Genomic DNA, 13349 nt, shown 5'->3' with positions numbered 1-13349 from the left:
ACCAACTTTCCTTCAAAGTACCAATTACTGTAAACCTGGCGTTAAAGGCTTAAGTGGCTACTAATATCATACAGAATAATTTGAGTAGCTCATCAGAATGGAAATGATTTTTATCTTAACATACAGCTATTCATCAGTCATCCTCACTATAATGCAGGCTCCATAGTTATTGCTAGTTGTAAAATGAGAGTTTTGCCTAGATGACTGCCGCTATTCATTTCAAGACCCCATGCATTTACTTCCACTGGGGTCAGATTGTATAGAATTTTTTTGACCTGTCCTCCTATTATGAATCCATGTCTTTGTGGGACATGCACTCTGCCCCAGGATTACAGTGGAGAGAAAAAGTACAAATAAATAATATATATTAAATTTTGTTTTCAATTCCATGCTGTTATGGACACCCCAAATCTCCATGCAATGAGAAGCTTCCTGGGTGAAGCTTTAGGTTTCCTCTAGAGTATTGGCATTTCATAAGATTTATGCTTATTTCCAAATGTACAGACTGAGAATAGGTGCAGGTAAAGCATTAAACAGTCTGGCTCATGTCCCAAAGTTCACAGCTCCCACATCAGATCTGGGAATGGGGCAGACAGCACCCTCAGATGCTTCCCGAGACATACCAGCTCTCCAACCTGCACTTTCTTCACACATGTGGCTTGGCTGTATCATCCCCAGCCAAAGCAGGGAGGAGGCGGGGGAAGAAAGCCAGGCCCCCTTCTCTACAATGACTCTCCTTTTTCAGCACAGCCTCTGCCCATTTCCTTAGCTGTTGCTAAGAGCTGCTATTGAGAGCCATCATCTGGTCTCCTCAACAAAGGGAGAGTTCCAGCAACTTTGCTAGGACTGTCAAAAAACAACAATCCAGGCAACCTGCACTGATGGAAGAAGCCCCATTCACAGAAACCAAATACAGTAATTGCTGATTTGAAAGAGACTTAACCCCAAATGGCAGGGCCGGCGCAATCCCTTTTGGCATCTGAGGCGCAGCACAAAATGGTATTTCTGCTGGCCAGGGAAGAAGGGGTGAGTGAAGCCATACATTGGAAACAAGGGTGGGAGGAGACCAGTAGTGCCTCTTATTCACCACAAGGCTGCATGGCCATGGGCTGCTGAAGAGGTGGTAGATCCAGCCTTTAAGCAGTGCGCCTTGGGTCAGCATGTGATGCTATGGTATCACTGGCTGGGTTGCCTGGATGGAGAGATTGGTGTGGGTGTGAACAAGCTCTGCCTTTTGTCTGGCCAGAATGGAGTCTACCATACACATCTAATCGCTTCTGCTTCTGGCTCCACCCTTGGCTCCTGGCAGGTTGCTTACAAGGGAACACAGCCCTCAGCTGGCCCTGATATATTGAGTCCAAGCAGGCTTATTCTCAGCTAAATGTGTATAGGATTGCAGACATAGGCACAACAATGACAATGGACACTTATGTCACTATGGGGCTCTGTTCTGCATTTGGTACTCCAGTGCAGTCATTCAAGTACTTGACACATACACACTGCATCTAGTGTGAGTATGTGTGAGCCTTGCTTGATAGCTACTTCCCTGAGCTTGGCAATCCTAGAAATTGCCACTTTCTTGTGCTATGTTGCAGTTTCCCTGGGCAAGCAACTAAATGGCAAATGCACATGCCTTTCCATTAGTCACCCACTTGCCGCATGTTATAGTAATGTTCTCTGCTTCTATGACAGGTGAAAAGCAGTAGGTTTTGCTTTGCAGATCATACTGCTTCATTCTTGTTTTTTGTTAATTTTCCCTGTCAGAGAAAGGAATATGTCTGTACTTGGGGACTTCTCAGTATCTTTCCATGTGCACTGGATTTTCTCTCCAATCCCCTTAAGTGCAAGGAGAAGGAAGTAAAGTCATGGGTTATTGCCCTTCTTGGTGAGGCTGGGATATACAGGTAAGGGAACGTTTGCCCTCCAAACCAAAATTTGGATTACCATCCTTTGAAAAGCAAATGAGCAATTATAATGCTGAAGTTTCCATTCCAAATAGGATGGCTGCATTAAATTCCAGGTGGCTGTGGTTAGGTTTACTTTATACCATTTCCGATAAAGATTTAGACATGACTCAGAGTGGCAAATTGAAGCATGCCCATGTAAATCACACTCATATTTGTGGTTTACCCTACCCTTTCATAACTTATTGCATGTTTATTTTGTTTCCATTGCTGGTAGTGATGAGATTACTTAGATCTACTGCAGGTATGAATGTCAATGGTGAAAAGATATGACTGAAAGCCATTATTAATAAGACTATCTGGTAAATAGATTTAAACCTGCATGGCAGATATATAAATAGCATTAAAATGTATTCTTGGCAATCACAGAGTTCCTGGCTTTTTATTAGGTATAGTGGAAAAAAGCTCCATGTGTGTTTATTAGAGCTATAGACTAAAATACACCTACGGTCTTTTTCGCTGAATTCCGGAGTCAAATGCTGCAATTCTTCACCTACTTATTCATGCATAAGTTTTGTTGAAAGTCAATGGACTTGCCGAAGCAGAATTAATAGGAGGATCACACCTTAAAAGAAACACAAAATGAAAAGAATTAGATAATTATAGGTGTGGAAAGACCCATAAGGCAATTTCATCCAACCCTCTGACCCCAGAGAGAATCCTCTACCTGTTAGCTCCACCCTGATAGATTAACCCATGCAAGCTAGACCAGGGATTCTCAAACCGTCTATCCCCAGGGCCCACTTGAGACAGCTGAAAATGCCTGAAGCCCACCAGACACAAAATGGTGGTGCAGAGGCCAGGGCCAGATTTAGGTTTGATGAGGCCCTATGCTACTGAAGGTAATGGGGCACTTTATATGTCCAGTTGTCCTTTGTCAATGAAGGCAATATAGAAATGAGCAAACCAGTGATATTTTAGGGAGCAGGCAAGCAGGCAGGGCCCATTACTTACATAATAGGAGCCTACACAACACAAAACACTGTTGCTGTATGTAGGTTTTATTTTATTTGTTTTTTATATTATATTTTTGAAATGTACATCCAGGTTTTTTTCCTTTAATTTTTTTTTGGACCCCCAAGAGAGTGGGGCCCTAAGCTATAGCTTCTTTAGCTTATACGTAAATCTGACACTGGAAGAGGCTGAGCTAGACACAAAATGATGGCAGAAGGAGGCAGAGTTTGGCATAATCAGCTGCCAGTTACAGATATCATTTTCTACTCCTATCTAATCCATCTTTAGAAATTGCTAAATTATTTGCCACAGAGTTTTCCTTGTGGCAAAAACGGTGACAGTGATAGGGCTGGGCAATATATTGATATACATCGAAACCATTTTCAAGTCCATATCATGATATTGGTTTCATAATTTTTGAACTGGTAATATACTATGAATCATGATGTGTGTGTGCGCACACATACACACAAATCGCAATGAGGGAAAAACCGTGAAGCCAGCCAATGCCTCTACATAGTTCCATCCTTATTTCAGACATTGTGATATATTGGTATATCGCAATGTTTAAATGGTGATATATTGCTGTGTTGAAAACCAGGTATTGCCCATCCCTAGACAGTGAGAAATGGTTTGCCTGGCACAGTTGGGCAAAAACCACCCCAATCATTCATATTCTAGAAGGGCTTATTCCCTGAATTCAGAAAATTCAGATACACATCTCAAGAAAGCATGGAGCATTGTTGCTCCACCTGGTGAAGGGTGGTGTAAGAAATCAATAATAATAATAATAATAATAATAATAATAATAATAATATAAATGCATAACAACTGGCTGCTGCCAGAGCCAGGATGCTGGACTTGATGAATGAACAGATAAATAAGGAACTTACTAAATACATTTTTAAAAGTCACGAACTGCTGATTTACAAGATGTGATAGATATCCTTGAGTGACATTAGATCAAGTGCCAAATATTGTACCTCATCTTGGCACTGGTATGTGGATGTCCATCATGGAAAATTCAACCTGGCAGTAGATTTTAGTTTATGTATATTCAAATGCTTTAATAAACTGCAAAAGCACTTCACCCATTGCGACTGGGTCTCCCTTTAGTGATCTGTTTCCAGCAGAAAAGATTCTGCAGGGTGTGTAAGGTCTACGCCAATGACCCTGGTGAGTTTATATGATGCTTATTTCTCTCCTTCATTATGCTGATGATTGAGACTGAACTCTTTTAAAGACCACTGGGACATGGGGAGAGGAGGCTTCATTAAGATGCACAATATGCATTCACCAAGAAAGCATACAAGAAAATTGAAATGAAAATGCAAGTTTGTCAGGTTGATGTTTTAACTGGTGCAGATGTTGCTGGTTGAGAATGTTTACCAAGACACTGCTGGTGGACGATGGCTATCAAGCTGTTTGCCTTCTGTCCTCAAAGGGTATAACATTCTTTTAGGTTGTGCCTACAGCACAGAAGTCCATTACTGCAGCAGTCCAGGGAGTGATATTGCCAGGAGATATTTTCAGGCAGTACATTTTTTGAGGACAGCTCTGTCGTGATAACATTATATGATTTCTTGAGACTATGAGAATGAGAGAAGGAAAACAACAACTACAGCACACAATATTCTTTGTCAGTGTACAAAAGATTTGCTAAATGTGTGGATGAGAGGTGATATAATAGACATATTTTTTAAAAAAGTAACACAGATAGGTAGCCATGTTGGTCTGCCATAGTCAAAACAAAAAAAATTCCTTCCAGTAGCACCTTAAAGACCAACTAAGTTAGTTCTTGGTATGAGCTTTCGTGTGCATGCACACTTCTTCAGATACACTGAAACAGAAGTTTCCAGACCCTTCTAGGAAACAACTTTTGATGAAATCCCTTGCCAAAAGTTCAAAGCTTCAGAAGCAGGGAAGATGACAACATTAGTCAAAATGTGCAAGGGGATAAATTAACTGTTTTGAGAACTGAGATGGAGTAAGTAGGTAAAATTCCGTGTAATGAAACCAGTGCTGTTTAATTTAGAAATGATTTTGGGTGCTTCCAGATGACCTGTTTATTGATTTGTTTGCAAAGATATTCAATAATGTTGGCTATTGAATGAGCACATCCTCAGGTGTTTGTGGGGTGGTTAGATGATGTTGTGCCAAAACAAATGTTAGCTCACACATTTCTCCAACACTTTCCTTGTAATAATAATAGTAATAATATTTATATCCCGCCCTCCCCAGCCAATGCCGGGCTCAGAGCGGCTAACAACAATAAAATTAGCATAGTTTATGTAAAATCACAATCAATTAATTAAAATACATTCTAAAATCAATTCTGAATCAAATTAATGGCAACCATTGGGCTAGAGTTCTATGAGGATTACAGAAGGAGGTGGGTCAAATGCCTGGTGGAACAGCTCTGTCTTGCAGGACCTGCAGAAAGATCTCAAGTCTAGTAGTGTAAAAACTCTGATCTTTTTAGGGAAGGGGGTTTGTTGCATGTGAGTTCCCAATCAACTACAATTGTGCAACCTGAATTTGCCGATTATGTGATTGTATCCTGCCCCCAAATAGTGACATTCTGGAAGCACCATGGTGTCATGGCAAACAGTTTTGGCTGCCTCATCTAAAAAATGGATAACATTGAGCTGGAGACTGTGCAGACAAACTATGCTTTTAAAAACAAGGACTGTATAATTGTATAGCATTGTATAGCTCTTAATAGGACCCTAATTCCACCCACCTATCCCAATAAATACAACTTCTGACTCTTCTCAGCAATGTCCCTCTAGGGGATAATCCCTCTGGGTCTGTTCAAGGTAGGGGAAAAAACCATCCTTACTTAACATATGCTAATTCATTACTTCAAGATAATGGCCACTAACTCAGTTTTAGATACCTTTTAAAAGGGGACTACAGTAGATAGATTTGTGAAAGATAGTTTTGTTGATGACTTTTAGTCATAATGACTAGTCAAATCTCTATATTCAAAAGTACCAGTTGGTGGGGTGGGAGGGAATAATAGTAATTATTCAAAATATAACAGTCACAAAGAACTAGGAAGTTAAAACTAATAATTAATGGGGAACCCCACAGAATATGGTTGCTTGTGATTGGCTACTGTGAGAACAAAATATTGGATTAAATAGACCACTGGCCTGATTCAGCAGCTCTAAATGTTCATTTGTGAGAGTAAAACAGGCCCACTGCAACAAAGATACACAGTGCTATTTTTTTAAAAAAATACGTATCAGGTAGAAAAAAATCTGGGAGGTGATCACAAATATGTCTTTTCCCAGCAGCCTTTCAGATTGTCTGATCTTGATGTCACCTCTTCAGAATTAGTTGATGGCATGGAATCTCTCAAAACAAATGAACCAATCAAAGTAAGGTATTTTGTGAGCAATGGGGGAGGGGATACCATGCTACCAGGAGGAAGGCTTTGATGAGCATCTTAGCTTGTCATACTTATAGCCATTTTAGTATATATGGAATATATATCTGTATGGGCTGAGAGTGCCTTGAGTAATGTCTGAAGTGCCCATCTCCACCATTAAGCTGTCTCCTGATTAATGGTCAGCCTGCAGCAAAATAAATACCGAAGTGTCAAAACAAGCAAAAAAGAAAGAAAGAAAAAAGTCCCAGCAATCTGTCCTGGGTGATATATGGACAGCAGCATACATGCCCTGCTTATATGAATGAACATGTCTACTTACTGAGTTTGATCTCCCCAAATATTTCTAAATCTTCTGCCCAAATGATGGTTAGTTAAAGCCGAACAGATTTTTATGTAGTCTCAAACTGCAGAGCCTATTGAAAACTCATTATCTTCAAATAGGATTACACTCTCTTAATATGAGAGCATGCACATTAGAATATCTCATAAAAATCAAAAGTTCCAATTTGCTCACCATATGTAAATCCAATTCAAAATATTTCCATAACATACATCCTGCTAGATGTTGCACTATTTGTATGTCACTCTAGAATGGATTAATGCCATGACAGTCTAGCCTGAGTTTTCCTGCATTTGGTGTTTTTAAACAGTTTATATTTGTTATCATATCAAAGACAGGCTTGCAGTTTTCAAAAGGAAGAAGAGAACACAGCGCCCAAGGCTCTTCCAGCATTACATTTCTTATTCCATTTTATCTTTCTTGGTTTTGACTAATGTCAGTAACAGCTACTGGTAATAAACTGCTTGTTACCGCTTGCTCTTGCCTTCAAGCAGTGGCTTTGATACATTGTCAGCCAATTGGAAGCATTTCCTGATTACATTTCCAAATTGCTTGTTTATTGATCGAAAGTTAATAAAGCAAAAGACAACTTTATGGGCTTAAATTAAATGAAGGTTTCCTTTGATGTTCAAATTATCCAATCAACCAATGTGCAGTGAAATGTAAGCATTTGAAAGTTGTATCTGGAAAGGAAGAAATGTGCTAGATAAAGGGATTCTAGCAAAGGCATTGTATTGAAGGGCTAATGAAAAACAGTCTTCAGTTACTAGATAGATATTTCACTCATTTTCAGTCTAGGAGGGAACTGTGGATTTTTTAAAAGCAGAAAAAATGCAAAATGCACATGTAATTTGACTAATTATGATTCCTGCATCTTTGATTAGCAGTCATAAATAAAAATGTTCTCAAACAAAACCCTGCCAGACTAATGTGCTAATGAACATTTAGTTAATCCAGATAAGTAAGCCAGGTGATGAGAAGAACACACCAAAGAAAGGTGCCTCCTCACACTGCCTCACAGGGGCCTGGGACTTGTCTGACCATTCCCAACAGCAAGTGCTAGTGGACTGGCTGGCAGGGCTCTCTTGCCTGCTTGCTGTCTCAGCTCCTGGCAACCAGCACCCCCTGGCCAGCCCCAGAGGCACCATTCATCTATGGAGCTTGTGGCCAGGGCTGCAACAAACAGCTATGCAAGCCTTTGGGAGGCAGATATGTGAGAGGGCATCAGAGAAGGGAGGGAAGGAAAGAGGGACAGAGGCCAGTACTGCCCGCGGCACCCCTGGCCATCATTCAAGGCACCCCAGGGTGCCACGGCACACTGGTTGAAAACCACTGCTTTAAGTGGTTATAAGCACACTAGGTTGCAGCTTTGTAGTGGTCATTTGTATGAACATTTAGGCTGTGATCCTGAGCATGCATAAGTGGGAGTAAGTCCCATTGAACTCAATTGGATTTACTTCTGAGCAAGCAGGGGTGTACTGTTAGTGAATTCGTTTTTTTTAAAAAGTTGGAATTCAGGTGAATTTGTGTGAGAGCCATCAGTTGTTAGAACCCAAGTGAGATGAACAAAATAGAGGTGTAGCAAATAGCAAGGTATGTATTGTGAAAACTCTGCCCAGTGAAGTGTAACTTTACCTACCAACAACTCTTTGCTGTGGGTAAAACTGTGTGTTGTGGGTTCAAAACTACTGGCTGGATTCAACTAATTGGTCCTTCCAGCGGAAGCCCATGCAAGACAGGAAAGCAGAAATGTTTGTGCTTACAAAGAGATCTCCTTACATCTGGAGTTAGGGTTTGGCAGAGTGCCCAAGGCTGGGTCCAGGAGAATGGCCCAATAATTATGGGATGCATGAAGGGGACCAGGGTTATGCATGCCTTCCTGTATAGCATGGTCTATTTTCTATCTTGACATTGTGATGTCAACTGTGTGGCTGAAAACTAAGCCTCAGCTATACATGATTTAATGTCACCTGTACATTAAAAAGACTGAACATGGCTTGAATTGCATTTCTAGAATCACACTTCTTCAAAGACCTTATTTTCAGTATCAGTTAAATGTTTTGCAACAGTATACTGTATATACACATTATATACATTTAGGGCACAAGCTGCAGTGGGTTATGTTTTACTGAAAGCTGGACAAATAAGAGTGACAGGTTTGATGTGGCACCTATTCTATAGCTCAGTCTAAAAGCAAAATATTAGCAGCTTAATGCTGTGATTTAAATGCATATGACGAGGATAATCTTAGAACATACACTTTCTCGGAAAGTGTATAATTATGCCAAAGCTGAATACATTATGTGTTTTCTCGGCTTTATCCTCCACAGGAGCGCACAGTTCAGACAAAAGGGGCAAGACTGACCAGAGAATAAAAGTATACAGCTTCAGGTAATTTTCCTAAATTCACTACTAATGGAACATTTAGAATATATGCCAAAATCATAAGAGCAAAGTCTGCTGGATGGCAGGCTAGCAAAAGTACGTTCTTGCTATGCTCCTGTTGCTTTTATGGATTTAGCAAAGAAAATGCTTTGTATGTTACTTTCATGCCTTCCTTGCAAGGCATGTTATGTACATGTGTCTGTTTGGGTGTGTGCATATAGAATAGTAGAATTGTAGAGTTGAAAGTGACTCCGAGGGTCTTTTAGTCCAACCCCTACAATGCATGAATCTCAACTAAAGCATCCATGACAGATAGCCACCCAACCTCTGCTTAAAAACCTCCAAGGAAGGAGAGCCTACTACATCTGTTCCACTGTTGAACAGCTCTTACTGTCAGAAAGTTCTTCCTGATGTTTGCTCAGAATCTCCTTTCCCAGCTCTCCGTGGTTAGTGGTAACAATTCTACATGAGTTTGTCCACCTGTCTACGTTTTCAGGAATTTATTTGTATGAAATGGCCCTTACCACTTGTCTCAGTGATTTAGCAACTAAAGATACAAATAAGAAAACCATGCTGCGGGCCCAGGCACAGTGACCTCAAGGCCACTCAAGTCCAGGGTGCAGAAAGCAGTAAAAATGACATAACATCATGGCATTGAAATGACCACTACTTTATCGATTACAGATAGGCATTGCGTATGTATCCTGAATCAACCAACCTAATTGCTGGTTGATTACTTCATCAGAGTTGATCCTGGGTTAAGGATCCTCCCAGGATGCACAACAAATACAGCGATCCCTCCAGGATGCCATTTGGGGAGTTCTATGGCCTATTAGCCCCCAGCTGAGCATTCAGACAGAGACCTTCCCCCTGTACCCCTTTTACCGGGGTACCCTGATAACTGGATCATGAAGGGGGGGTAGGGATCCTTCTGATTCCCCTTGTTTAGACTAAGGATCTGGCCCAATGCTGAATTCCACCAGCAAATTGTGACAGTAGCTATGAGGTAGGCAAAACTCACAGACAGGCCCAATTGGTCTGTAGGCAATTCCTCCCTGGCCCTGAATAGGGTGACCAATCAATTACATGCACAGGGACAAAACACGCAGGGTGGGTATTTTGCTGACTGTGGTGCTGACTTCAAGTGCAGTCAGTTAAATGAGTTGGAGGTAGATGTCTGCCCCACATCTTACCTTCTTTTATTGGCCATGATTGGCCCATTTAATTCAAATTGCTGCAGAGTGCCAACAATCCCTGCCACCAGCTGAGGCTGATGACTCCATCAACCAGTCGCACAGGAAAGGATTTTGGCTCTCCATAGCTGTGCCAGGCTGCAACAGCTGCCGCCAAAATGATAAGTGGTATTTAGAAGAAATTTTTGTGCTGGAATTGACACAGGAATAGGGAGACAGAAGAAATTTGATTTCGCTTGCATTTTAATGAGGAATGAGGACTGTCCCCTAGTCACACTTTAAAATTTGCACTTCTGTGAATTTTGTGATGTAGTTATACATCTAAACAATGTATACAAAAAAATAATAATCTGTTGTTCCCAGTTCTTAGACATGAAAGCAACTCTTGAAATAGTTTTGTTGAATCAGGCTCAGTCTGATCAAAGTTTCAACTTAAACTGTTTGTCCTTTTGATGTAAGTTCATGCAATGTCCCCATATGCCCTGAAGTAAAACATAGCTAACAAGTCAATCCTAGGCTTAAACCAGGGAGGATGGTAATCCTTTGAATGCTATTACAGTATTTGTCACAGAACAAGCTAAGCAGACTTACCATTTCCTCTATATACCAGGGTTGGAGAACCTGTGGGCTTCCAGATATTGTTGGACTGCTGCGCCCATCAGCCCCAGCCAGGATGGTCAATAGTCAAGGATGGTGGAAACTGTAGTCCAGCAACATATGGAGGGCACCAGATTGGCTACCGTGTCTAAAAAGTCTTCCTGGTGTACTGTATCAGCCTCTCTCCTTTAAATGACCAGGCAGACAAAGCAGGCACTATTGCACTAGTGTCTGAAAGACATCTGATTGTCCATTGTGGGAACAGGATCTTGGCCTAGATGAGACTTTTGTTTTATCCAGCAGGGCTCTTTTTTGTTTTTATGTTCTCTAAAGAGCGTGAGATTCTTAAGCAAATGGAAATTAAGCACCTTAGCTGAAATGGGACCAATATACACCAAGTAGAAATTTCAGGAACTTTACCAATTTACCATTTTTTTCTAAGTCATATATTTTCACAAACTAAGCTACCGATCTAAGCATTTTGGATACTGCTTATGCTGTTCCCTCCCCCTCCCCAACACATTCTTTTTCAAACAGCAGATTAAAGCATTCAGTCCAGAAGCAATTTTTCATGTCAAAATCTCTGTTAATTGACTTACTGAATATGGGTATGAGGCATGAGCCTTTTTTTTTTTTTTACTTAATTGAGCCCTAAGCATCCATTTTTAAAATAAAAAGTAAATATCCCCCGTGACTGTTTAGCTACCAAATAGCATTATTGTTAATAATTTCATAGTGGCAGCTCCGCAATTAAAGAAGACACACCAGTCTTTCTTCGTGAAACTGTAGGTATGTTTTGCATGCCATTAGCTGCGCTAAATTGCCATGGCCTTGCTGTTACCTTATGCAGCTTTGGAAATAATAATCAGCCATCCTTAACGCAAATTTTCTCTACCTGTTCTCCGCCACCTTCTTGGGTCATTTTAAGTGGGCAAAAGCCCTCATTGGGAACATTAGCTTTGTAACGTTTGGACTTTCTTTTCTAATTGGTAGTGCTGTGCTGAAGAATTTTTCTGTGTTTTTTCCAGTCATTCTTCATCAATGAATGAAAAAAGAAAATTATATATTCAATTATCAGGGAGGGAGGGGGAAATGATGGCAAAATCCTTGTGGGTAGGGTATTGGGTCTTCTGTTTACCTTTTGAGGGGTTTTGTAAATGTCCTCTTTTTCATTCTACAAATCATCTCTGCAGGTTTGCCAGAGCTTCCTGAAAACCATATGATGTCTTCAGAGTGGCTTTCCTAGAAGCACAGGAAGCAAGGAAGGCTGTCTAACATGCTCTTGATAGCTGTTGATTGCCACCCTTTTTTCAATGAACTGAAGTTTTGTTTTGTTTTTAACTTTAAAAGAAATCAAGGTGAAGCAAACCAAAACCAGTAAGCCAATCTTTGCAATGCATAGCTGAACTATGGAACTCACTCCTACAGTAAGAAGTGATGGTCATCGACTTGGATAGCTTTAAAAGATTATTGGCCAAATTAATGAATGATAAGGAATGACTACTAGCCATGATGACTATGCTCTGCCTCCACAGTTAGCAATGCTTCTGAAAACCAGTTGTTGGAAATCACAGCTGGGGAGAATTGCTGCTGTGCTCAGGCCCTACTGATTCAGCATTTTGAGCATGCTCAGTCTTCATTGGGCTTTTTTTGAGATTCCCCTTTTAGAGTTTTTTCTAAGGCTTTGTTGTAATTCTGCAAACCCTGTGGTATGTGGGGTGACCTAGGCAGAGCAGTCTTGTTCACCAAGCTTCCATGTGCCATGTATTGCCAATGGTTACCAAAAGGGGAGGGCCAAAGCAGCAGAGAGCTGGCACGGTGTAGGTGTGGTGGCTGGGCCATCAGGTTTGCTCTGTTGCTGAGCCCACACTATGTCCAGCTCCCCTAAGCCTGCTGACACCTCCCTCTTATAGATATGGATGGAACTATTTTGGTTGCATAAGAATCTGAACTCTCAACTGAACTTCACAAATATTAGTTTATACAATGTCTGGGTTTTTTGCTTTCATTTTTCTCTGTCTTGCCCCAAGCCTTTAGGATAGGATGGAGTGGATCCAGAAAAAAATTGAATTCAACAACTTGTCCTTTGAAATAGTAGAATAATGTTAATAAGTATGCCAAAGGCCATCTCGTTAAACCATCTAGAATGAAGCCATTTCAGTATAATCTATTCCTTTTCTCAACTCATCCAGTAGGAAATTGGTGGGTTAAAAAAAACATTTCTTTTTTATATTATTATAAACCAATATTATTTTAAAGCAATATAAACCTATTGCTATTTACATTTCTCTGGTAAATCAAATTTTTATTGTCATCTTTACTGCTTTTTGTATACCACAGATTAGTATTAAATATGTTTATATCTTAATTATTTACCATTTTAAAAGCCTTTTCATTTACACGAATCTGTTTAAAAATGGCAAATTATGTCTATTTTTCCAGCCAGTAAAGTTAATAATGATGAACAAAATCTTCACTTTTAACTGCAAGTCAAATGTGCATCATAGTCAAGACTGTAG

At 40.3% G+C, this 13349-nt stretch overlaps 1 long non-coding RNA gene across 2 annotated transcripts in view; it reads right to left on the bottom strand.

The window, feature by feature from the left end:
* Window positions 1-13349, bottom strand: part of LOC309379679 — a 113992-nt gene that overhangs the window by 27988 nt on the left and 72655 nt on the right. For both annotated transcript variants that reach the window (XR_014172590.1, XR_014172591.1), the window contains one exon: window positions 2413-2529. This is a non-coding gene — a long non-coding RNA (uncharacterized lncRNA). The remainder of the gene's footprint in view (window positions 1-2412; window positions 2530-13349) is intronic.

Source organism: Podarcis melisellensis (genome assembly GCF_964234715.1).
Source record: "Podarcis melisellensis genome assembly, chromosome: 10".
Classification (NCBI taxonomy): Eukaryota; Metazoa; Chordata; class Lepidosauria; order Squamata; family Lacertidae; genus Podarcis; species Podarcis melisellensis.
The sequence above is the reverse complement of the archived record's forward strand: the minus strand, read 5'-3'. Positions and strand labels throughout refer to the sequence as shown.